At 41.4% G+C, this 22,992-nt stretch overlaps 1 pseudogene across 1 annotated transcript; it reads left to right on the forward strand.

Moving 5' to 3' along the window:
- The first annotated feature begins 18,158 nt into the window (after nt 1-18,158).
- On the forward strand, nt 18,159-19,931 carry LOC308612678 (antizyme inhibitor 1-like; annotated as a pseudogene). The gene is made up of 2 exons: nt 18,159-19,363; nt 19,615-19,931. The product of its transcript is annotated as an antizyme inhibitor 1-like (transcript).
- Nucleotides 19,932-22,992: the final 3,061 nt, after the last annotated feature.

Genomic DNA, 22,992 nt, shown 5'->3' on the forward strand with positions numbered 1-22,992 from the left:
ACTCACAATCTAATGGTGATATGGGAGATACAGCTATGTAAAGACAACACAGTGAGATACTTACTTTAATGGACATATGTATAATGTGCACCTTTTCTTCTTATTAACTTTATCTACATGAATACATTTTTTAAATTAAAATTAAGGTAATTTTTATTATGGAATATTTCAAGCATACAAATATAAAGAATTTGATAAAGAACATCTGTGTATCTACCATCTAACTTTATCAAATCTTAACATTTGCCATATTACCTGAAAACATACGCCACAAATGCACTGCAGATCAGCTGAAAGAATCTATCTATTTCTTCAGATCTCATTCTCTTGTTAATATGAATTTGGGTTTATTATCCCCATGTATATTCTTTTTTAATTTTTTTTATTTTTGGCTGCTTTTGGGTCTTTGCTGCTGCATGCGGGCTTTTCTCTGGTTGTGACGAGCAGGGGCTACTCTTCGTTGTAGTGTGCAGGCTTCTCATTGCGGTGGCTTCTCTTGTTGTGGAGCACGGGCCCTAGGCACGCGGGCTTCAGTAGTTGTGGCTTGTGGGCCCTAGAGTGCAGGCTCAGCAGTTGTGGCACACTGGCTTAGTTGTTCCACGGCATGTGGGATCTTCCAGGACCAGGGCTCGAACCCGTGTCTCCTGCATTGGCAGGCGGATTCTTAACCACTGTGCCAATAGGGAAGCCCCCCCATGTATATTCTTATATACTATTGCTTTGTCTAAATGTATTCATAAACAATATATAATATAATTTTTTGTTTTAATACTTTATGTAATTGTTTTCATAATGTAGGTATTATTCCTTAGCTTTGCTCTTTTGCTCAAAATTACTGTTTGAAATTTATTCATGTTGATATACTATAGCTCTAGTTCATTCACTTTTAACTCGTGTACAGTATTTCATATCATATTTTTGTGCTTTAAGATGACAAGTTAGGAGCTTCCCTGGTGGTGCAGTGGTTAAGAATCCTCCTGCCAATGCAGGGGACATGGGTTCGAGCCCTGGTCCAGGAAGATCCCACGTGGCGCAGAGCAACTAAGCCCGTGCACCACAACTACTGAGCCTGCACTCTAGAGCTTGCGAGACACAACTACTGAGCCCACAGGCCACAACTACTGAAGCCCGTGCACCTAGAGCCCGTGCTCTGCAGCAAGAGAAGCTGCTGCAATGAGAAGCCCACACACTGCAAGGAAGAGTAGCCCCCACTCGCCACAACCAGAGAAAAGCCCGTGTGCAGCAACGAAGACCCAACACAGACAAAAATAAAATAAATAAAATAAAAAAAAATAAAATAACAAGTTAAAAGTAATACTTGCTACGTTAATCTGGATAATACAGATGCATATAAAGAAAAGTTACCCTCCCCCAGCCTGTTCTATTTCCTCAGGTAACCGAGGAGATTACCTGTTTGGTGGGTGTCCTTCCACAACTTTCTATTGGCTCAGACAAGCATAAATACAGCATATATAGATACCTTTCCTTCTTCCTTCCTTTCTTTCTCCCTCCCTCCCTCCCTCCCTCCCTCCCTCCCTCTTTCTTTCCTCCTTCCTTCTTTCCTTCCAACAACATAGGATTCTACAGAGCACATTACACTGAGATGTGTTTTGTTCCACTTAATCTGTGCAGATTTATTGAATCAATGACTTACTTGCCTTTCATCCTGTGTTGGCAAAAGTGAGAAGTTAGATAGGGTCCTATGCCTCTCACCAGAGATGTCCTCTCTGCCCTTAAACTGGCAAGAGAAGGTCCCAAGAGAGGCAGGTGGGAAAGAGGCAGAAATGCTCTGCTGGGCTGTGTAGGAGCACCAGGCTTTGGGCAGGAAGGACCTTTGCCATCATCTAGAACCATGGCCCTCCACAGACGTGGGTATGTTCAAGCTGGAGTTAGGCTAGGCTACAAGAATTTTTTTCAATAATAACTGGTAGAAGCTTTAGAATTTTTGGTTCGAAGTTATCCCTGGAGCAACATAATTTTTCAGGCAACCCTGGGTCATCCATGGGCTGAGTTAACAAATCACATACCTCTGAGAATATGATCTCACACCCAACTCCCACTTCCTGCATTACCTTTGTATCAGTTAGGATGCAGGTTTTGCTAGTCTGACAAAGACCTGAAGCTGGAGCTGTCACAAATTTTCAGAATTCTTATGAGCTGGTTGTTAAGCATAGCCATCCTTAAAAGTTTAATTATATAAACTTAAAAAGGAATAAACTATCCTAAAAACAAAGGCAATGAATACTCAAAACTCACCACTTCCTAATTATTTTACTACAGTTTACTATTTTCTGTGCTTTGATATACATCTATTGCATGAGCGTGGTTGTACTGCGCTGCAATGGTGTGGTCCTGTAGCCCCACGGTTCTGACCATCCAGGCTCCTTTGATCTTGCTGCTCTGGCATCTCAACATCTGCATTCCATCCTGGGTCCAGGGAGGCTTGCCTAAGTTCTAACATCCTGCCTGTACCCCAGGCAGAGGAAAGAGGGGAAAGAGGAGGGGGAGGTTCACTCCTTTCCTTCTGAAGCCATGGTCTTAAATTTGCATACATCACTTTTGCTGACATCCCATTAGCCACACCTCACTGCAAATGATCCTGGGAATATGGCCTTTATCTGGGCTGCCATGTACCCAGCTAAAACTCTCTTCACTCAAGAAAGAGAGTAGATACTAGGCGGACAGCTGGCACTCTCTGTTCTTACATTTCCTGGATTCTTCTCAGCTATCCCTAGGCCACTAAGCGTTCTAGCCCACCCTTGCCCTACTTCCCTTGAAGGCCTGTTACAGGGCTCAGGAAAGTCTCTTGCCATGGTCACAGCTGGTATAGACATGGCACCCTTCAGACAATCTCACTCCTCAGCCTCCAGGCAATGAGAAGAGACTCAGAGGCACATGAGGCAGGACCATTTCTTCCAAAGACAGAGCTCCAACAGATGAACAGCGGTGTAGGAGCCCCCCTCTGTTCAGGGCTGAGCTGGGCTCCAGGTGGGGAGGGGATAATGATACCAGGAAAAATGAGATCGTACCAGCCTCAAGGAGTTTCTAGTCCAGGTGAAACGCTTATACCTGGAAGATCACTAACAATACAGGCAATGGCTGGTAAAGACAAGGTAATTCCTCTCTAATTTTAAATTCTGGGCAGAGAACCAGTCTCCATGAGCAACCAACTCATGGATGGACTAGGCTCTTGTTTTTAGCTTTTACAGTTATAATCAAATAAAACTTCCAGGAAAGTTAGGTTGACATTAGTTAAAGATCTATATAATTGTTGTGCTGCATGGTAATTAGGCAGAAATGGTGAGCAACTCACATAAATGACTGTAATTAGCATTATTTTTACATAGCCAACATAGTTTTAATTTTCCCTGTTACCCTGTATAGTTTATCCGTTGTCACTCTTGGCTCCAGCAGTAACTAACACTTTGCAGTAGGTAGGCTGCCTGGCCCTCTCCAGTCTCTGGCCAGAATGGCTTCTCCTGTGCTTCCCCTCCAAGCCCCTTTCATACTGGGAAGTGGCAAAGTTGTCACAGGCTTGGGCTCTGGAGTCAAAATGCCTTCACAACCCACTCCATGACTTAAGCCAGGTGACCTTAGTGAATCGTTTAATCTTTTGCTTCCTCAGAATCACCTAGACATCATTCCTGAGAATGTGTCTAGGACATAACTAATAATATAGGTTAGTCATTATGTGCTCATTTATTCATTCATCTATTTGAAAAAGAATTTTTTTTTTTAAAGAAGATGTTGGGGGTAGGAGTTTATCAATTAATTTATTTATTTTTGGCTGTGTTGGGTCTTCGTTTCTGTGCGAGGGCTTTCTCTAGTTGTGGCGAGCGGAGGCCACTCTTCATTGCAGTGCACGGGTCTCTCACTGTCACGGCCTCTCTTGTTGCGGAGCACAGGCTCCAGACGCACAGGCTCAGTAGTTGTGGCTCATGGGCCTAGTTGCTCCGCGGCATGTGGGATCCTCCCAGACTGGGGCTCGAACCCGTGTCCCCTGCATTAGCAGGCAGATTCGCAACCACTGCGCCACCAGGGAAGCCCCTTGACAAAGAATTTTAGCATCTGCTGTCAACCAGGTGCTGCTCTAGGTGCTGAGAATTGGTAGTGAACCAAAGTCCTGCCCCCATGGTTTACATATGAGAGGAGGGAGACAGACAGCTAATAAATACCGCAGTTTATCAGGTGGTGATCCATTGGATGAGGAAAGCAAGACAGAGGAAGGTATCATGGTGGGGCAGGTTGCTATTTCAGCAGAAGAAGTGGATCAGGATAAACTAGGTGAAAGTGCAATAACAGAACAACTCCCAAATCTCAGGGGCTTCCTTTTGCTCATATGCTGCTTGTCTGCTGTGGGACAGCAGGGATTCTACTTCACATCTTTATCACTCTGGAACCCAGGCTGACTGTCTTCATCCTCTGGACTGTCCCTGGTCATTATAGGAGGTGGAAGGGGGAACATGAAGACTTATGTCTGGAAGTGACACTGGCCAAGGCAAGTTGCATGCTGTACTTGACTTCAAGGGTAGCAGGGAATGTAGGGACCTACCCTGTGCCTGGAAGGAGAAGAGCCAGAAACACTGATGTGTTGAGTAACTTCATTTATTCCAGATCTGCTCTCTGTCCTTCTTTGCCCTGCTCCGTGCTCTTGTCCCTAAACTCCATAGACTGTATCACCCGGGCTCCCTGGCCCTCTGACACCTGCTTGGCTTTGGCCAAAAGGGTACACCAGGAGGAGAGCCGAGGGTGGGGAAGGGCGGGCACATGTTCTTTGTGCTCCCTGCTCTGCCAGAGCTCTGCAGTGACTGTTCTCCTGTAGCCACAGCTCCACCAGGCACTCTCACACCCACGGCTCCAGCTCTCAGAAGGGCTCTGTTAGCACCATTTCCTTGCCTTGCTCCTTCAGGAGTAAGGGTGAGCAAGGGTGGTGTCAGCCTCCCAGCGTTGCTGGTCCTTGAGGCCTTAAAACCTATTCTTGGTTTCCTCTGTGAATACCATCACAGAAAGATCTTTTCAAAGATGGGTGTTCCATCTACATCTGGCTAGGACCCCCTGAGACAATAGGCAAAACTATCTATGCCACAGAGGTCCCTCTGAGGAGATGACATTTGACGGGAGGGAGAAAGTCAAGCAGGTATCCGGCAGAAGATGGTCGAGCAGACAGGGAAGACCTAGGGGAGGAGTGGAGGGTGGTGCTTGACACATCCAGGGGAGAGGAGCCAGGCCTGTGTGGCTGGAGCCGTGAGTGTGGTGAGGTGTGGCTGGCGGGGAAGTGGGAGGAGTCCAGACCAGAGAGGTGGAGGCCCAGATTACATCAGACTCTTCTAGGGGATGGGAAGGATTTTGGATTTTATTCTGAGTGACATAGAAAACCATGAGAGGTTTGGAGCAGGTGAACGATGTGACCTAACTTACAGTTTTTTTTTTTTTTACATCTTTATTGGAGTATAATTGCTTTACAATGGTGTGTTAGTTTCTGCTTTATAACAAAGTGAATCAGTTATACATATACATATGTTCTCATATCTCATCCTTCTTGTGTCTCCCTCCCTCCCACCCTCCCTATCCCACCCCTCTAGGTAGTCACAAAGCACCAAGCTGATCTCCCTGTGCTATGCGGCTGCTTCCCACTAGCTATCTATTTTACGTTTGGTAGTGTATATATGTCCATGCCACTCTCTCACTTTGTCACAGCTTACCCTGCCCCCTCCCCATATCCTCAAGTCCATTCTCAAGTAGGTCTGTGTCTTTATTCCTGTCTTAACCCTAGGTTCTTCATGACATTTTTTCCCTTAAATTCCATATATATGTGTCAGCATGCGGTATTTGTCTTTCTCTTTCTGATTTAATTCACTCTGTATGACAGACTCTAGGTCCATTCACCTCATTACAAATAGCTCAGTTTCGTTTCTTTTTATGGCTGAGTAATATTCCATTGTATATATGTGCCACATCTTCTTTATCCATTCATCCGATGATGGACACTTAGGTTGCTTCCATGTCTTGCTATTGTAAATAGAGCTGCAATGAACATTTTGGTACATGACTCTTTTTGAATTATGGTTTTCTCAGGGTATATGCCCAGTAGTGGGATTGCTGGGTCATATGGTAGTTCTATTTGTAGTTTTTTAAGGAACCTCCATACTGTTCTCCATAGTGGCTGTACCAACAGTTTTAAAGGGTCATTCTGATTTTGGGGACAAAGTGTAGGTGATGAGTTAGGAGGCTAATGCAGGAGTCTCAGAGGGAGATGTGGTGGTTTGGACCAAGTTGAGAGCCGTGGAGGTGGTGAGAAGGGGCCAAATTAGTGTTACGTGTTTGAGGTAGAGATGATACAAGATTTGCTGACTGCTTGAATGTTGGTGTGAGAGAAAAAGAGAACTAAAGAATGACTCCAGGTTTTGGCTTGAGAGGGAAAGATTGAGGAGGTATTTTGGGGGGAGGTGAAATTGTGATCAGTTTCCATCATATTAAGTTAAAGATTCCTGTTAGGAAAGAGAGAAACAAATACTGCATGCTAACACATATATATGGAATCTTAAAAAAAAATGCTACTGATGAACCTAGTTTCAGGGCAGGAGTAAAGAGGTAGACATAGAGAGTGGACCTGAGGACATGGGGTGGGAGGGGGAAGCTGGGGCCAAGTGAGAGTAGCATTGACATATAAACACTCCCGAATGTAAAATAGTTGGCTGGTGGGAAGCAGCAGCAGAGCACAGGGAGATCAGCTCGGTGCTTCGTGATGACCTAGAGGGGTGGGATAGGGAGGGTGGGAGGGAGGCTTAAGAGGGAGGGGACATGGGGACATGTGTATGCATATGGCTGATTCTCTTTGTTGTGCAACAGAAACTAACACGGTATTGTGAAGCAATTATACTCCAATAAAAATCTATTAAAAAAAAGAAAAAAGATACCTGTTAGACCATTGAAGGTGAGCTGTTGAGTTAGTGGTGAGAGGGAGAGGTCAGATCTAGAAACAAAAGTTTGCTGGTTTCTAGTGGTAGGTGGTACTTAAAGCCAAGATATGGAGGAGTTTTCCTAGGGAGTGAGAGCTGTAGAGAAGAGGAGAGGTCTCAGGATCAAAAACAGGGCATTCTAACATTTTTTTTTCTTTTGCCGTACTCGGGCCTCTCTCTGTTGTGGCCTCTCCCGTTGCGGAGCACAGGCTCTGGATGCGCTGGCTCAGCGGCCATGACTCACGGGCCCAGCCGCTCCGCGGCACGTGGGATCCTCCCGGACCGGGGCACGAACCCGCGTCCCCTGCATCGGCAGACGGACTCTCAACCACTGCATCACCAGGGAAGCCCCATTCTAACGTTTAAAAGTTCAGAAGATAAGGAGCCTCCAGCAAAGGAGATTCAGAAGGATTAGCTGAACAGGAGGAGAATTAAGTGAAGCAAGTGTTTCAAGTGGGAGGAGGGCATATTAAGTACATCAAATGCTGCTGAGAGACTGATTTAGATGAAGACACTCTTTCAGGTCTTAGCTTGAGTGGCCCTCCTCTAAGAAGTCTGTTCTAACCCCCAGAGTGGATTCAGGAGCTTGTGATGTGCTCTCATACACCACTGCCTCTCCTCTGCACTGTAATTACCTTCTGCCATGTCACTGTCCCTGACTGTACACAGTTCCTTGAGGGCTGGGCTGGTGTCTTACTCATTAACCGCACTGAAGTCAATGCCAAGCACTTAGTAGAGTTAAATTAACATTAGTTCACACACACAAAAAAACCCCTCATGAATCAATCAAGATGATGTACACACTCATTCCCCCAGCCGCCGCCCCAAATACATTCACTGTCCAGGGCTCCAAATTTTATTCCCAAGAGCTGAAGTTTCCTATTTTTTTCACCTTGCAGAGGACTGATGATTTGTGAGCTCCTTGTAAGCATTTCCATTATAGTGGTTGGGGCCCCACCAATGTTCCTCCTGCTCATGATGCTGGGAACCTCTGGGACTATTTTCACTGGTTGAGGAACCTAGGTACCCTGGGATGGCGCTGCAGAAACATGGAGATATGGATTTACAAAGTGTCTTCCTTGGTGATAACTTACTGAATTCTAAGAGAGAGACAGAAGTGGGAGGAGGAGGTGAGAGGAAGAGGGAGGAAAGGAGGGAGGGGGAAGGAGAGAGACCCAGGACAGGGGCAGTGACACAGTACGTATGAAAGAGGTGGCCTTGGGGAAATGAGCTTTTTCTCCTCTGGCATCTCATAAATGCTTTAGCGTAACCCCCTCTTTGTACAAAAGGGAAGTTGAGGCTGAGAAGTGAATGACTTACTCAAGATTTTGGCATTGGTGGTGTGGCAGGGCTGGCCTAGACTGTCTTCCTTGTGTCTGTCCGTTCAGTGCACTTTTTATAACATGGTGGTAACTTTAGAGACAGGAATAGTTGTCTCCTTTTCCAGGCAAATATCTTCTACTTATTCAACGACACATGGAGCTGCTTTAAAAGACAAGCTTCTTGCTCCACAAATGAGAGGAGAAGGGCTGAAGTTGCAAATAATGGGGAGAGAACAGTGACAGGGATGCCTCTCTGCTGAGGGATAAAGGATGGCAGCTCCTTAGGGGAGGCAGGGAAGGGGGAGCTATCCCAGTGCCTCCTGGGAAGAGAGCGCGGAAGGGATAGAAAGGAAAGATTAGAGGTGTGGAATTCAAACTGAAATTGAATCCCTTGCCTGTTCCTTGATGGCTAAGTGGAGACATCTGAAGAGCTCCTACGTGACAGAGAGGGGAGCAAACTAGCTATCTAACTTCTGAGCATGAATAGAACCATTTCACGATGGAGCGACTGGACTGAGCACGTTGAGAAGGCGGAAGAAAGGGAGAGAGGCCCCGTTCTCAACCAGCTAATGAGAGTGGGGTATGAATCTTGAATCTTCTCCCATTAGGGGAACAAGTGGTCTGCTGAGGAGGGTTCTGGTTCGAGGAGTCAAGTGTGACTGAGTTGGGACGTTCTCCTCCTGGTGATGGCCTCAGTGCTCTCTTGGGCAGCATCCATCCTGTCCTGTGTACCACTGCGGGTGGGAGAGTGGGGTTGTGTTCCAGGCCTTATTGAGATCTGCAAATCTGGGCGATCCTGGGGTTCAGCAGTGGGCTTGGTCCTCAGTCCCGTGAGCTGAGCGTTCCTGGGTTGCTGGAGTCTGGAGGCTTTGCCAGCCTGTCTCACCTAGATCTTTCTAACAGTGCTGATTTCCAAACCCAGTCATTTCCACAAAGAGCCTGGCAGCCTCACCTCCCTTCTCAGTGAAGGTTTAATAGCAGAGCGCTGAAACAGGTCTCATTGCTAAGCCTTCATTATTTCCACAACATATACTACAGGACTCCTACTAATATACCGGGAAGTACTGTCCTCATTAAAACTAAACGACTCATGTCAGATTAAATAAGCGGAGTACATTGCGTTAGCCAGGGCTCTGGCTTGCAATTGCGTGTTTGTTTACTTGTGAATTGGCCAAGTTCAATAATCTACAGCAGCCTTTTCTTCTCATCAATACAAATTACTGACGCTTCAGACTTGGTCTGTTGGGGAGCCCTGGCCGGGGAGACGAGATACCTGACAATCTGTCCCACTATGTCATCTTGTAAAGCTGTTGAACTGAGGTTCTCCTGGAGCAAAGGGAGCATGATATTCACCAGCCTCCCACTTCTTGCGGATGCTGCAAAGCTACTGTAAAGTGGAGACATCTGAAGAGCTCCTACGTGTGCTCCCCTTTGGAAGATCTTTGATCCAGCAGAGCTTCGAAGGTTAGTGTACCCAGAAACAGCCTCATGGGTCAGACATTTTTCCAATTCACAGATGAGAAAACTGTGGCTCAGAGAGATTGCGTATCTTGCCCAAGTTCACACAGCTAGTACTTCCCTGTGGTTCTGGTGTCCCTCCTCAGAGCACACACCCACCATGGCATCCATCACAAGGTCTACCGCCATTTTCCTACCTGCCTCTGGTACCAGCTCTGAGCTCTTGAGCACCTAGTGGCTTCATGGTGGGCAGATGTAGTTCATGTCATTAAATGATGGCCCTACGTGTAGATGGTCACCATGGGAGCCCATTGCTGTGAGAGCATATCCCTTGCCTGTTACTTGATGGCTACATTTCTACAATTTGGCATTTATTCTTTTGGTTTAAGGCTCATATTTTGTGTAAAAATGGTGAATACAGTGCATTTGCCAGGTGTTATCATTTTCACCTACTTGTGAATGAGTATACCAGGTTAGCACTGTCTCCAGAGATGCAGCCTTCTCTCACAGGGGAGGGGACTACGACTCAGAGAAGTCCCACAGCTCCTAGGTGGCAGCTCCTAGGTGGCAGAGTAGGGCTAGAACACACATCCTTTACTTTCCAGCCAGGTCTTTTCCCCTTTGTGTGATGCACAGAGGGATGACTTCGACTGGGCCGGTGAAGGAGGGCACCTGTCTTACTGGGAGCCTGGGGTCAGGAGGATTGTAGGAAGATCCTCGGGCAAGAACTCCCAGCCAATAGAGGAGGGGTCCCAGGGGAAGGGGCCCCGGGCTCTTCTCGCTGCACAGCACACAGGGCATGCCCTGGGGTTCCCTCCCTCACACCAAGGTGGGTTATTGTCAGAGTGAATACCCTAACCTCCTCCTGCCACTGGTGTTCAGAAAATAACGCAGGCTGTCATTAAACAGTTAGCGTAATTTAGAACCAGCATGAAAAAGAGCGAAAGATAAGGGGAGCAAGGGGGAGAGTTTACCCAGGCGGGAGACAGCACAGCTTCCCGATGGCTCTCCCTGAAGCTGTGCTGGCATCCAGGTCTACCTGGAACCCCAGGTTGCAGCCAGTGTTTTGGTAGCTGAGGAGACCCACGTGTGTGAGCTGGCCCTGACCTGACCACACAATAGTCAATGTGCCCTGCTCTGCACAGACCATTCAGGGAGATGTTAGCTACAATCCAGTGCACTTTGCACAAATGCAAAAAGATGTGTATGGGATCCTAGAATGTTCGTTGCTATAGCAACATCTGCCTTTATTATCACCTAAATCCATTCTCAGTATAAATATAGTAACTATTTAACTTCCCCACCCCCCGTCCACTTGGTAGAATTTTAAAAAATTGTGACAACCAAAAAATAAAAAAAAAAAGAGAAGAAAAGAAAACGCCAATAAACTGCAGTATCACGGGTGTATGTGTAGAAGTGAATTTTGGAGGTGGTGAAAGTATGAGGACATTTGTGGTTGGGGTAAATTTTCACAGGTTGCAAATTAGTGGAGAGACTAATCCTTATAACCAATTCAGGAAGGTGAATTCCTAGAAGTAATGGGACAAATTTCCAGTTGGAAAGTTGAAGAGGAATAAAGTGGTAGAAGTGCAGAAGAGGGGAATATTGTAGTGAAAAGGATTCTGATTTGTAGTCAGACAGACATGGGCTCAAATCTTCGCATCACTGCTTATCACCTAAGTAACACTGGGCTACTTGATTCCCTGAGCCTCAGTTTCCTCATCTGTAAAATGGGAAAACCATACTCTGCAGCCTGTTTCAGCAACTTGATCTCCTTGGGCCAGAGCTTGACATTGGTTCACCAGCAGACATTTATTTCCTCTGCACCAGCTGAGTCCTCTGCAGGGGAAGGTGAAAAGGGGCAGGCCCAGCAGGGGTTGGGGAGGGTGATCATTGTGCCAGTTTTGGAGACCATCTTTGAAGTGAATGCCGGTCCAAGGTGGAATGGGAAATGGCATGGCAAGTACTGTGAGTACCCTTAGGATAAAACATTCTCCTTCCATCATATAGTAAAGGTGACCTTAAAAATAAAGGGTAGAGGAGTTTGGGGAGGAAGGAAAGTCTAACACCTAAGCTACATGTGGATATGCCATTATTTATTTATTGAACCATTTCTCCTTTGTGAGACCTTTGGTTTGTTTCAAGGTCCTTCTATTATATGACACTGCATGGACATTATTGCATATAAATCCCAGTCTGCATCTAGGACTATTTCCTTAGGATAAATTCCCAGGAGTAGAATTACTGGATCAGCGAAGGGAGGATTTTTAGGGCTCTTGACATATATTAATAACCACCTCCTCCTAGAAAATTTGTACCAAATTGTACTATCATTAGCAGTGTACAAGATTGCTCATGTTCCCACGTGTCTGACAACATGGGGCATTTTAACTTAAAAAGAATTCTTGGTTCTCTTCTTACTTTTTCTTTGCTCTTTTTCTAGGTTATTCTTAGAAATAATTTTTTCCAGTTTTATTGAGATATTATTGACATATAACATCTGTAAGTTAAAGGTATACAATATGTTGATTTGATACACTTATGTATTGTGAAATGATTACCACAGTAGTGTTAGTTAACACCTCTAACATCTCACATAGTTATCATTTCTTTTTTTGTGGTGAGAACATTTAAGATCTGTTCTTTAATCACACTGCTGTGCATTAGACCCCCAGAATTTACTTCTTATAACTGGAAGCTCATGTTCTCTGACCAACATCTCCCCATTTCCCCCACACTCTAGCCCCTGGCCACCACCATTCTACTTTCTGTTTCTACGAGTTCAGCTTTTTAGGTTCTACATGTAAATTGGTATCATACAGTATTTGTCTTTGTCTTCTGCCTATTTCACTTAGAATAATGCCGTCAAGATTCATCCATGTTGCTGCAAATGGCAGAATTTCTTTTGTTCTCATGTCTAAATAATATCCCATTGTGTGCATGAGTGTGTGTGCATGTATGTGTGTGTGTGTGTGTGTGTATCAAAACTTTATCCATTCATCTGTCGGTGAACACATAGGTTGTTTCCATATTTGGGCTGTTATGAATAGTGCTGCAATGAACATGGGAGAACAGATATACCTTCGAGATCCTGAATTCATTTCTTTTAGATATATACCCAGAAATGAGATTACTGGATCATATGGTAGTTCTATTTTTAATATTTTGAGGAACCTCCAGACTGTTTTCCACAGTGGCTGCACCAATTTACATTCTTACCCACAGTGTACAAGGTTTCCCTTTTCTCCACATCCTTGCCAGCACTTATCTCTTGTCTTTTTTTTTTTTTTTTTTTTTTTTTTTTTTTTGCGGTACGCGGGCCTCTCACTGCTGTGGCCTCTCCCGTTGCGGAGCACAGGCTCCGGACGCGCAGGCCCAGCAGCCATGGCTCACGGGCCCCGCCGCTCCGCGGCATGTGGGATCCTCCCGGACCGGGGCACGAACCCGCGTCCCCTGCATCGGCAGGCGGACTCTCAACCACTGCGCCACCAGGGAAGCCCTATCTCTTGTCTTTTTGATGGTAGCCATTCTAACAGGTGTGAGGTGATAGCTCATGGTGGTTTTGATTGGCATTTTCCTGATGACTAGTGATGTTGAGCACCTTTTTATGTACGTGTTGGCCTTTTTGTGTCTTCTTTGGACAAAGTCTCTATCCAGGTCCTCTGCCCCTTTTTAAAATAGGATTGTTTGGTCTTTTGCTATTGAGTATGATTTTCTTATATATTTTGGATATTAACCCTTTATCAGGTTAATTTGCAAATATTTTTCTCCCATTCTGTAGGTTGCCTTTTAATTTTATTGATTGTTTCTCCTGCTGTGCAGAAGCTTTTTAGTTTGATGTAGTCCCACATATTTATTTTGGATTTTGTTGCTTGTGCTTTTGGTGTTATATCCAAAAATTGTTGCCAAGACCAATATTAAGGAGGTTTCCCCCTGTGTATTCTTTTAGGAGTTTCACATTTGCAGGTCTTATGTGTAAGTCTTTAATTCATTTGAGTTAATTTTTGTGAACAGTGTAACATAGGGGTCCAATTTCATTCTTCTACATGTGATTATTCGATTTTCCCAGCACCATTTATTGAAGAGACTATCCTTTCCCCATTGAGTATTTTTAGCTCCCTTGTCAAATATTGGTTGACCATATACGTGAGGGTTTATTTCTGGGCTCTCAGTTCTGTTCCATTTGTCTATGTGTCTCTTTTTATGCCAATATCATACTATTTTGATTACTAAACCTTTGTAATATAGTTTGAAATCAGGAAGCATGATGCCTCCTACTGGGTTCTTTCTCAGACTTGTGTTGGCTATTCAAGGTCTTTTGTGGTTCCAGACAAATTTTATGATTGTTTTTTTCTATTTCTGTGAAAAATTCCATTGGAATTTTGATGGAGATTGCACTGAATCTACAGATGGCTTTGGGTAGACTGGACATTTTAACTATACTAATTCTTCCAACCCACGAACATGGGATATCTTTCTATTTAATTGTGTCTTCTTCAATTTCTTTCACAGAAGTCTTATAGGTTTTAGTGTACAGATCTTTCACCTCCTTGGTTAAATTTATTTCTAAGTATTTTGTTGTTTTTGAGGCTATTGCAAATGGGATTGTCTTCTTTATTTCTTTTTCAGATATTTGCTTGTTAGTGTATAGAAACACAACTGATTCTTAGAAAGTAACTTTTAATGGGCTAAATTAAAGAGTCTGTTTTCTCTTCAAAAGTAAGAGTGGGAAATATCAAAAAGTAAGGTGGGAAATATCACTTTGCTTTAGAAACCTGACAATCAATTTTTTTCTTTTATCCATTCTCCTCAGTCAGAAGTAGAAAACTTTTAGGTTGCAAATAAAGAACAAGAAACCCCTTCTTTTTAATGTATGTTGCAAATAGCAGATGGTCCTATGAGATTTTCCTGAGCCTCTCCTTAGCAATGGCCCCCAATATGTCTCTGCAAGAGTCTCAAAATCTTACTTTGGAGAACTTGTCTTCAAGTTTCAACACGCTCCTAAAATGAATTTTAAACAAGGGTTCCTGATAGAGATTTAAGTAAAGTCATGAGTTAGTTCTTTCTGTTTGTCCTTCCAATTGTCTGGATAAATTAATTATTGAAAGCCAGCTAAGTGTCTTGCACTGTACAAGATGCTGTGAAGTATGGGCAAGCTTCCTTATTCATGGATTCCATATTTATGACTTTGCTTACTTGCTAAAATTTATTGTAATCGTAATCAATGGCTCTTTTATGGTTATCTGTGGACATATGCAGTACAGGGAAAATTTGAGTTGCTCAAAATGCACATTCCCAGCTGAGGCAGAACAAGGTGTTGCTCTATTTTCTCTCTCACACTCTAAATAAGCGTCCTTTGTGCAATGCATTTAATGCCATGTTTTTGCATTTTTCTTGGTGATTTCCCTATTTAAAATAGCCCCTAAGGGTAGTGCTGAAGTGCTGTCTAGTGTTCCAAAGCACAAGAAAGCTTTGATGTGCATTAGGGAAAATATATGTGTGTTAGATAAGCTTTATTCAGTCATGAGATATAGTGCTATTGGCTGAGTTCAGTGAATCAACAACATATATTAAATAACGTGTCTTTAAACAGAAACACACATAAAACAAGCTTACGTATGGATTGGTTGATGAAAATGTTGTGACCAGAGTCTCACAAAAATCTAACCCTGTATTTTCCCTAGGAACAATGCTTCAGTATTTGCTAATTCAGTGTTTACAACAACTATATGGAACATAACCAGCAGGAATAACCAGAATTGACTGTATATCAAAGGGTGACAGTTTGCCTTGGGAGATGAGAGGAACACACACAAAACAGATAATGAACAACGTTAACAGTATAAGTGGTATAAATACCAAAGAATCAAAAAAATCAGAGCAAGCTAGAGGAAGGCTTTGTGAAAGCGGTGGTCATAAGTCTGGGCTCTGCAGAATGAAGAGGGTATATGCAGACCGAGGAAGCTAAGAGTAGGAGTGAGGAGTAGTCTTGTTTGGGGAGGAGAGGTTGAAAGCCAACTTGTTTGCATTTCAGGGTAATATTGAATCTGAGGCGTATGAGAAATAAGAGTAGAAAAGTAGTGTGGAGGGTCCTGAATATTAGTCTGAGAGAATCTGAGTGTGTTCTTTAGACCAGTTTGAAAAAGAAACGAAATAACTTTACTGAAGTGTAATTTGCATAAAGTAAAATGCACCCATTTTAACTGTATAGTCTGATGAACTTTGACACATGTAAACACCACCACAGTCAAGATATAAAACATTACTACAACCCTGAAATATTCCCTCATATTCCTTTGCAATCAACACTCCTATCATTCATAATATTGGCAAAAGATATGGCATAAATTTGCCTCTTACAGAATTTTATATAAATGAAATAGTAAGTGTTCTTATGAGACTGTCTTCTTTTGCTCAGCATAATGTTTTTGAGGTTTATCCACTTTGTATATAGCATATAGTTTCTTAAAAAATGCTGAACAATATTCCATTTTATGGATATACCAAAATTTGCTGATCCATTTGCCTCTTGTTACAACATTTAGCTTGTTTCCAGTTTTGAGCTATTATAAATAAAATTGCTATGGCCATTTATGTACAACTCTTTCTGTGGAAATATGTTCTCATTTTTCTTGGATAAATATCTAAGAGTAATACTGCTGGGTCATAAGATAAGTGTATGTTTAACTTTTTAAGAGACTGCCAAACTATTTCCAAAGTGGTTGAAACATTCTATATAATCCTAGCCATGTATGAGAATTTCTGTTGCTCCATATCCTAACAACTAATATAGTTGGTCTAATATAGTCAGTCTTTAAAATTTTTGCCATTCTAATGGATGTGTAGCGGTATCTCATTGTAGTTTTAAATTAAATTTTCTTTAAGATAAATGCTGTTAAACATATTTTCACGTATTTGAGATTTTATATCTTATTTTGTGAAGTATCTGTTCAAATATATTGCCATTTAAAAAATTGGTTGTTTGTCGGAAGACGTTATTGGCTGGAAGACATTCCTGAAATATTCTGTATATTGGCCCTTTGTCACACATATGTATTGTGAATTTTTTCTTGTGTGGCTTTTCATTTTTATGATGGTGTCTTTCGAAGAGCAGAAGTTTTTATTTTTGATGAATATCAGTTTATTTTTTAATGGTTCATGCTTCTTTGTATCCTCTCTAAGAAATCTTTGCCTATCCCAAGGTCACAAAAATTTTCTCCTCTATCTTTTCCTCTAGAAGTTTCATAGTTTTAGCTCTTACATTTAAGTGTATGATCCATATCAAGTTAGTTTTTGGTATATATGATGTGAGGGAAGGGTTGAGGTTCATTCTTTTCTGTATGGATATCCAGCTGTTTCAGTAGCACTTGTTGAAACAACTCTCTTTTCCCCACTGTATTCCCTTGACACTTCTGTCATTAGTGATAACTGACCCATGTAAGTATGGATCTATTTCTGGACCCTCAATTCAGTTCTGTTGGTTTATATGATTATCCTTATACCCAAACCACAGTCTTGATTACTGTAGCTTTACAGTGAGTCTTGAAATCCCTTACTTTAAGTTTTCCAACCTAATTCTTTTTCAAAATTGTTTTGGATATTTTAAGTTCTCTGAAGTTACATATCAATTTTAAAGTCAACTTGTCAAGTTCTGCAAGAGAGCCTGCTGGCATTTTCATCAGAATCCCAATCTGGATCTACATATCAATTTAAGGAGAATTAACATCTTAAAAATAGTCAGTATTTTTAAGATGTTAATTCCAATCTATGAATATCGGATATCTTTCCAATTATTTAGTTCTACTTTAATTTACTCAAAAATGTTTTGTATTCCCCACACTCTGTGGCTCTTCACTCGGTTGCAGTGTTTCGTTTTTTCGCCTTCTCTGCCTTTTCTCATCCTTTCTCGCTCTCTGCTCTGCGGTGTGACGAGGCTGAATCCTCTCCGCGCCCAGCCCTCGCCTTTCTTCTTCTGCCCGCGCTGTTGTTCTGTTTCTCTCCTTCGGCCGCCGCCACCACTGCTACATAGCTGGTGTCGGTGCCGCGCTTTTCCCCCAACGTCGTCCCCGCAGCCTATGGCCCAGGCCGCCTTGGGTATTTCTGCTCAAGGTAACCACACCCCTCTTTTAAAATTCCGCCTAAAAAGAGAAGACGCTTTACCCGACTCTTTGGGCCATTATCTCACGGCGAACTTTCTGACCAAGTATACAACTAACTACCCAGAGGGCCTAGGAGAAGTGCTGTAGAGAGAGCAGTTCGACTTCAACGCGGAGCCACCTTGGGAACCTAGATGATGATGGGGGGGGTTCCATCTCCTAACTTGTGCATTTTGCTGCATATTCTAAGGACCCAGCTGTAAGGCTTGGTGGCCTCTCTTGTTTTTCCTGGTTTATGACTTTCGGCTTTGTGGAATACTGAGATGAAAGGATTTATTGACGATGCAAACTACTCCGTTGGCTCGTTGGATGAAGAAACAAACCTTGTAAATGTTGTTGATAACTATGTTTATGAACATACCCTGACAGGGAAAAATGCATTTTTTGTGGGAGATCTTGGAAAGATTGTGAAGAAACACAGTCAGTGGCAGAACATAGTGGCTCAGATAAAGCCATTCTACATGGTAAAGTGCAACTCCACTCCAGCTGTCTTTGAGATTTTGGCAGCTCTTGGAACTGGATTTGCTTGTTCCAGTAAAACTGAAATGGCTTTAGTGCAAGAATTGAGTGTATCTCCAGAAAACATCATTTACATAAGTCCTTGCAAGCAAGTGTCTCAGATAAAGTATGCAGCAAAAGTTGTAGTGAATATCATGACATGTGACAATGAAGTCAAATTGAAGAAAATTGCACATGATCACCCAAATGCCAAGGTCTTACTACATATCGGCACAGAAGATAATATTGGAGGTGAAGAGGGTAACAAAGTTTGGCACTACCCTGAAGATGCCTGCCCTGTAGGCATCTTTTGGAATGTGCTAAGGAACTTGATGTCCAAATTACTGGGGTTAAATTTGATGTTTCAAGTGCTTGCAAAGAATCTCAAGTATATGTACATGCTCTATCTGATGCTCGATGTGTATTTAATATGGCTGGAGAATTTGGCTTCACAATGAACATGTTAGACATTGGTGGAGGCTTCACAGGAACCGAATTTCGATTGGAAGAGGCTAATCATGTTATCAGCCCTTTGTTGGATGTCTACTTTCCTGAAGGATCTGACATTAAGATAATTTCTGAACCCGGAAGCTACTCTGTGTCTTCTGCATTTACACTTGCAGTTAATATCATTGCAAAGACAGTTGTTGAAAATAAGTTTTCCTCTGGAGTAGGAAAAACCGGAAGTGATGAACCAGCCTTCGTGTATTATATGAACGATGGGGTTTATGGTTCTTTTGCAAGTAAACTGTCTGAGGACTTAAATACCATTCCAGAGGTTCACAAGAAATACAAGGAAGATGAGCCTCTGTTTACAAGCAGCCTTTGGGGTCCATCCTGTGACGAGCTTGATCAAATTGTGGAAAACTGTCTTCTTCCTGAGCTGAATGTGGGAGATTGGCTTACCTTTGATAACATGGGAGCAGATTCTTTCACGAACCATCTGCTTTTAATGATTTTCAGAGGCCAGCTATTTATTTATTTATTTTTATTTTTAATTTTGATTTTTTTCATTTTTTTTTTTTGCGGTATGCGGGCCTTGCACTGTTGTGGCCTCTCCCGCTGCGGAACACAGGCTCCGGACGCACAGGCTCAGTGGCCATGGCTCACGGGCCCAGCCGCTCCGTGGCATGTGGGATCTTCCCGGACCAGGGCACGAACCCGCGTCCCCTGCATCGGCAGGCGGACTCTCAACCACTGCGCTACCAGGGAAGCCCCCAGCTATTTATTATATGATGTCATACAGTGATTGGTATGAGATGCAAGATTCTGGAATTACTTCAGACACGATGATGAAGAACTTCTTTGTGCCTTCTTGCATTCAGTTGAGCCAAGAAGACAGCTTTTCCACTGAAGCTTAAGCAGGCATTAACGCTTTTCTAGATCTGAAGTTGCAGGTTAAGCTTGTCTGGTCTACATTCCAGTGTGGAAAAAATTTGAACAATCTTATTCAGTTAATTCTCTTGGAAACAAAAACTACTAGTAATTGCTATTTGGGACCAGACAAAATTAGCTCTCATCTATAATTCACTGGGGGTAATTGAGATGAAGATAATGTATCCACATTTAAACTTACCAGTTTGCTCTACCCCTTAAGCGTTTAAAATAAAATATGCAACAAAATGGATGACTTAGTGGAGATGGAAGCCCATTAATTGGGTTCCTCGTTAAAACGTTTACATACAAGTACACAGTTTTTATACTAAGGATTTGTGTTAAAAAGTCTTGTAAAGTTAATGTCTTTCACCCAGATATATCAAATATCAGTGGAAGACCAGTGTGACTTCATTAGATATGTTTAGTGTATTTAGAATGTGTACATTTGTGCTTTGAACTGTAGTTTAATAAATGTAAAATTGCATCATAGTACTTGTTGTATTTGACCTCATGTTACCCTTGTATGATTGCAGTAAAATTTTGTGTAGATTTTACTGTTTTTTCAGGCTAAAACTTTGGGAAATGGGCTAGCTAGCAAAGGCAGTTTCGAAAGAGATGTGTATATGGACTGTTTAGAAGGTTATTTTCCTTTATAGCCCATTTAAGTTTAGTCTGGCTCAGTACATTTTTCAGTTATTTAAGTAAAATGTTTGGTAAATCATTGTGAAGTTGAGATTCATTATGGAGAGTTTATGTGCAGTAAGCATGATGTTTAACAATTTTAACACCAAAAATGTTAATCCTGCATAAACCAATTGTAATAATTAATAGCTGTTTCTGTACAGGTAGAATGCATAGAGTACCTTAGTAAAGCTTTGAATCACATATCTTTTGGCTGAAATGGAAGATTCTCTTAAGTACCTTGAATAAACTTTGGGGGAGGGAAATAAAATTGCAGAAAACTCTGCAGCGCACTAAATCTTAAAGAAGGGCTACATCTATGTCCAGAAACCTGAGGCTCCTTTGCACGGAATATTATTTAAATTGAAAATTGTGAGGTGGGTTGTGGTGAAGCACACCTATTTTCAATTTCTCCATTGCAGTGATTTCAAACTTAGGGTTTGTTTTGTTTTAGCTATTCACTTAGCTTCTTGTTATTTCCTATTTGTTCAACTTACTGTAGTTTTAATTCTTTTCATACTAAAATTTTATGGTGATTGGGGGAAGTGAGTTAGAGTCACTAACCTGACAGTTGTTGCCAGGAATTTGCGTTGTTCACTGCTAGTATATTTGTTATCCTAGATCTCAGAATCACAAGTAATAAACAACAGGGGTCATTTTTTCCTAACTTACTCTGTGTTCAGATATGGAATTTCTGTCTACCAAGAGGAAATGTGACTTCACTTTGGTGCCAATGGACAGAAAATTCTACCTGTGCTAATAGGAGAAGTTTGGAATGCACTTAATAGCTGGTTTTTACACCTTGATTTCAAGGTAGAAGGAAACTGGTTATGAATCTCTAATGAATTTCAATCTCTTAAACCAGTAGGTGTTTAATATTTTTGATTTGATTAATTCCCATTTGAATTTTGTGGGTTCTATTAATTTTAAAAAAAAGGACCCCAATCTGTTGTTCTAATTACCCTTGGACTTTTCCAAGGTGTAATGTGGGGTTTTATGCAAAATTCCAAGCTACCATGCAACTTTTTTTAACTGTAATAAGGAGGAGAAATTGTTCCTAACCTTCTTTACTTGTTGTGCTTTTTGGTCCAGAAATGCCAAATCTTTTAAGAGATGGTACAACTTTAGTCATTGGCCTGACTGTACAACTTTGAGCTTCATGGCATGTCAATTTTGCCATATTTATAGGAGAGCTATTCTGTGTATAACAGCTCTGAGTTGCAAGTAAAACATGTGAATGATACGGTAACTTTAAGAAATATCTGCGTTGTATTTGAAGACTGTTTGCCATAAATCTGAAGTTTGAACTTATGTATTTCAATTTGGTAAGCTTAAAATACTGAATTAATGTAACAATCTTTTTTTAAAAAAAAACAATATTGTAATCTCAGTTCAGAATTTAACTGAAACTATAGAACCCAAATGATTTCTATATAGTAAATTGAACTGTAAAGGTAACTTGTGTGTGATTCTGAATACACAGATAAAATGTTTTTATTCCTCCTTAAAAAAATGTTTTTATTTTTCAGGTTTTGCACATATTTTGTTTAAATTCATATTTTGTTTAAATTCTCCCTGAATATTTCATGCTAATTGATGCTATTGCTAATGATCTTTTAAAACAATCATTTTTTCATTGATTTTTCTCTATTTTTATCCATTTTCTATGCTATTGGTTTTTGCTTTTATTTTTATTATTTCCGTTTTTTCCTTCTTCGTTTAGTTTTAATTTGCTCTTTTTCTAGCTCCTTAAGGTGAAAGTTTAGATAATTTATTTTATACCTTTCTTCTTCTCTAATATAAGTGTTTAAAACTAGGAATTTCCCAATTAGCACTGTTTTAGTTGCATGCCGTATATTTATATATATGTTTGCATTGTCATTCCTTTCAAGATATTTAAAAAATTGTTATGATTTTTATTTGGTCCATGGATTATTTTCAAGCATTTTGTTTGATTTTAATACATTTTGATATTTACCAATTAATTTTTTTATTGTTGATTTATTCATTTTTTTGTGGTCAGAGAACGTTATAAGTTCTCTGAGTACATGCTACTGAGTGGAGTGGAATGTTCTGTAAATGTCAGTTATTTCAAGTTGGTTCAAGTGTTGGTCAAGTCCTCTGTTATTTTTATTGAATTTTTTTAGTCTACTTATTTTGTCAATTAAGACAAATTGAGAAGTTTGTCAAATTTCTTAATTTCTCAAATTAAGACAATTGAGAAACATGTTGAAATTTCTACTTATAATTATGTGTTCATTTTTTCCTTTCAGTTCATGTTTTGCTTCCTGTATTATAAAACTCTGCTTTTAGGAATTGGGACTATTATGTTTTCTTGAGAAAGTGACCCTTTTATCATTATGAAATGTGGCTCTTTATCCTTGGCTCTATTCCTTGTGATATTGACATAGGTACTCCAGTTTTCTTTTTGTTAGTATTTGCATCATATATCTTTTTAACATCATTTTAGTTTTAACTTATCTTTGATTTTATATTTAATGTTGCTTTCTTCTAGATGGCGTATGCTCTTGGGTTATGCTT

This window comes from Mesoplodon bidens (assembly GCF_964165515.1).
Source record: "Mesoplodon bidens genome assembly, chromosome: 2".
Taxonomy (NCBI): Eukaryota; Metazoa; Chordata; class Mammalia; order Artiodactyla; family Ziphiidae; genus Mesoplodon; species Mesoplodon bidens.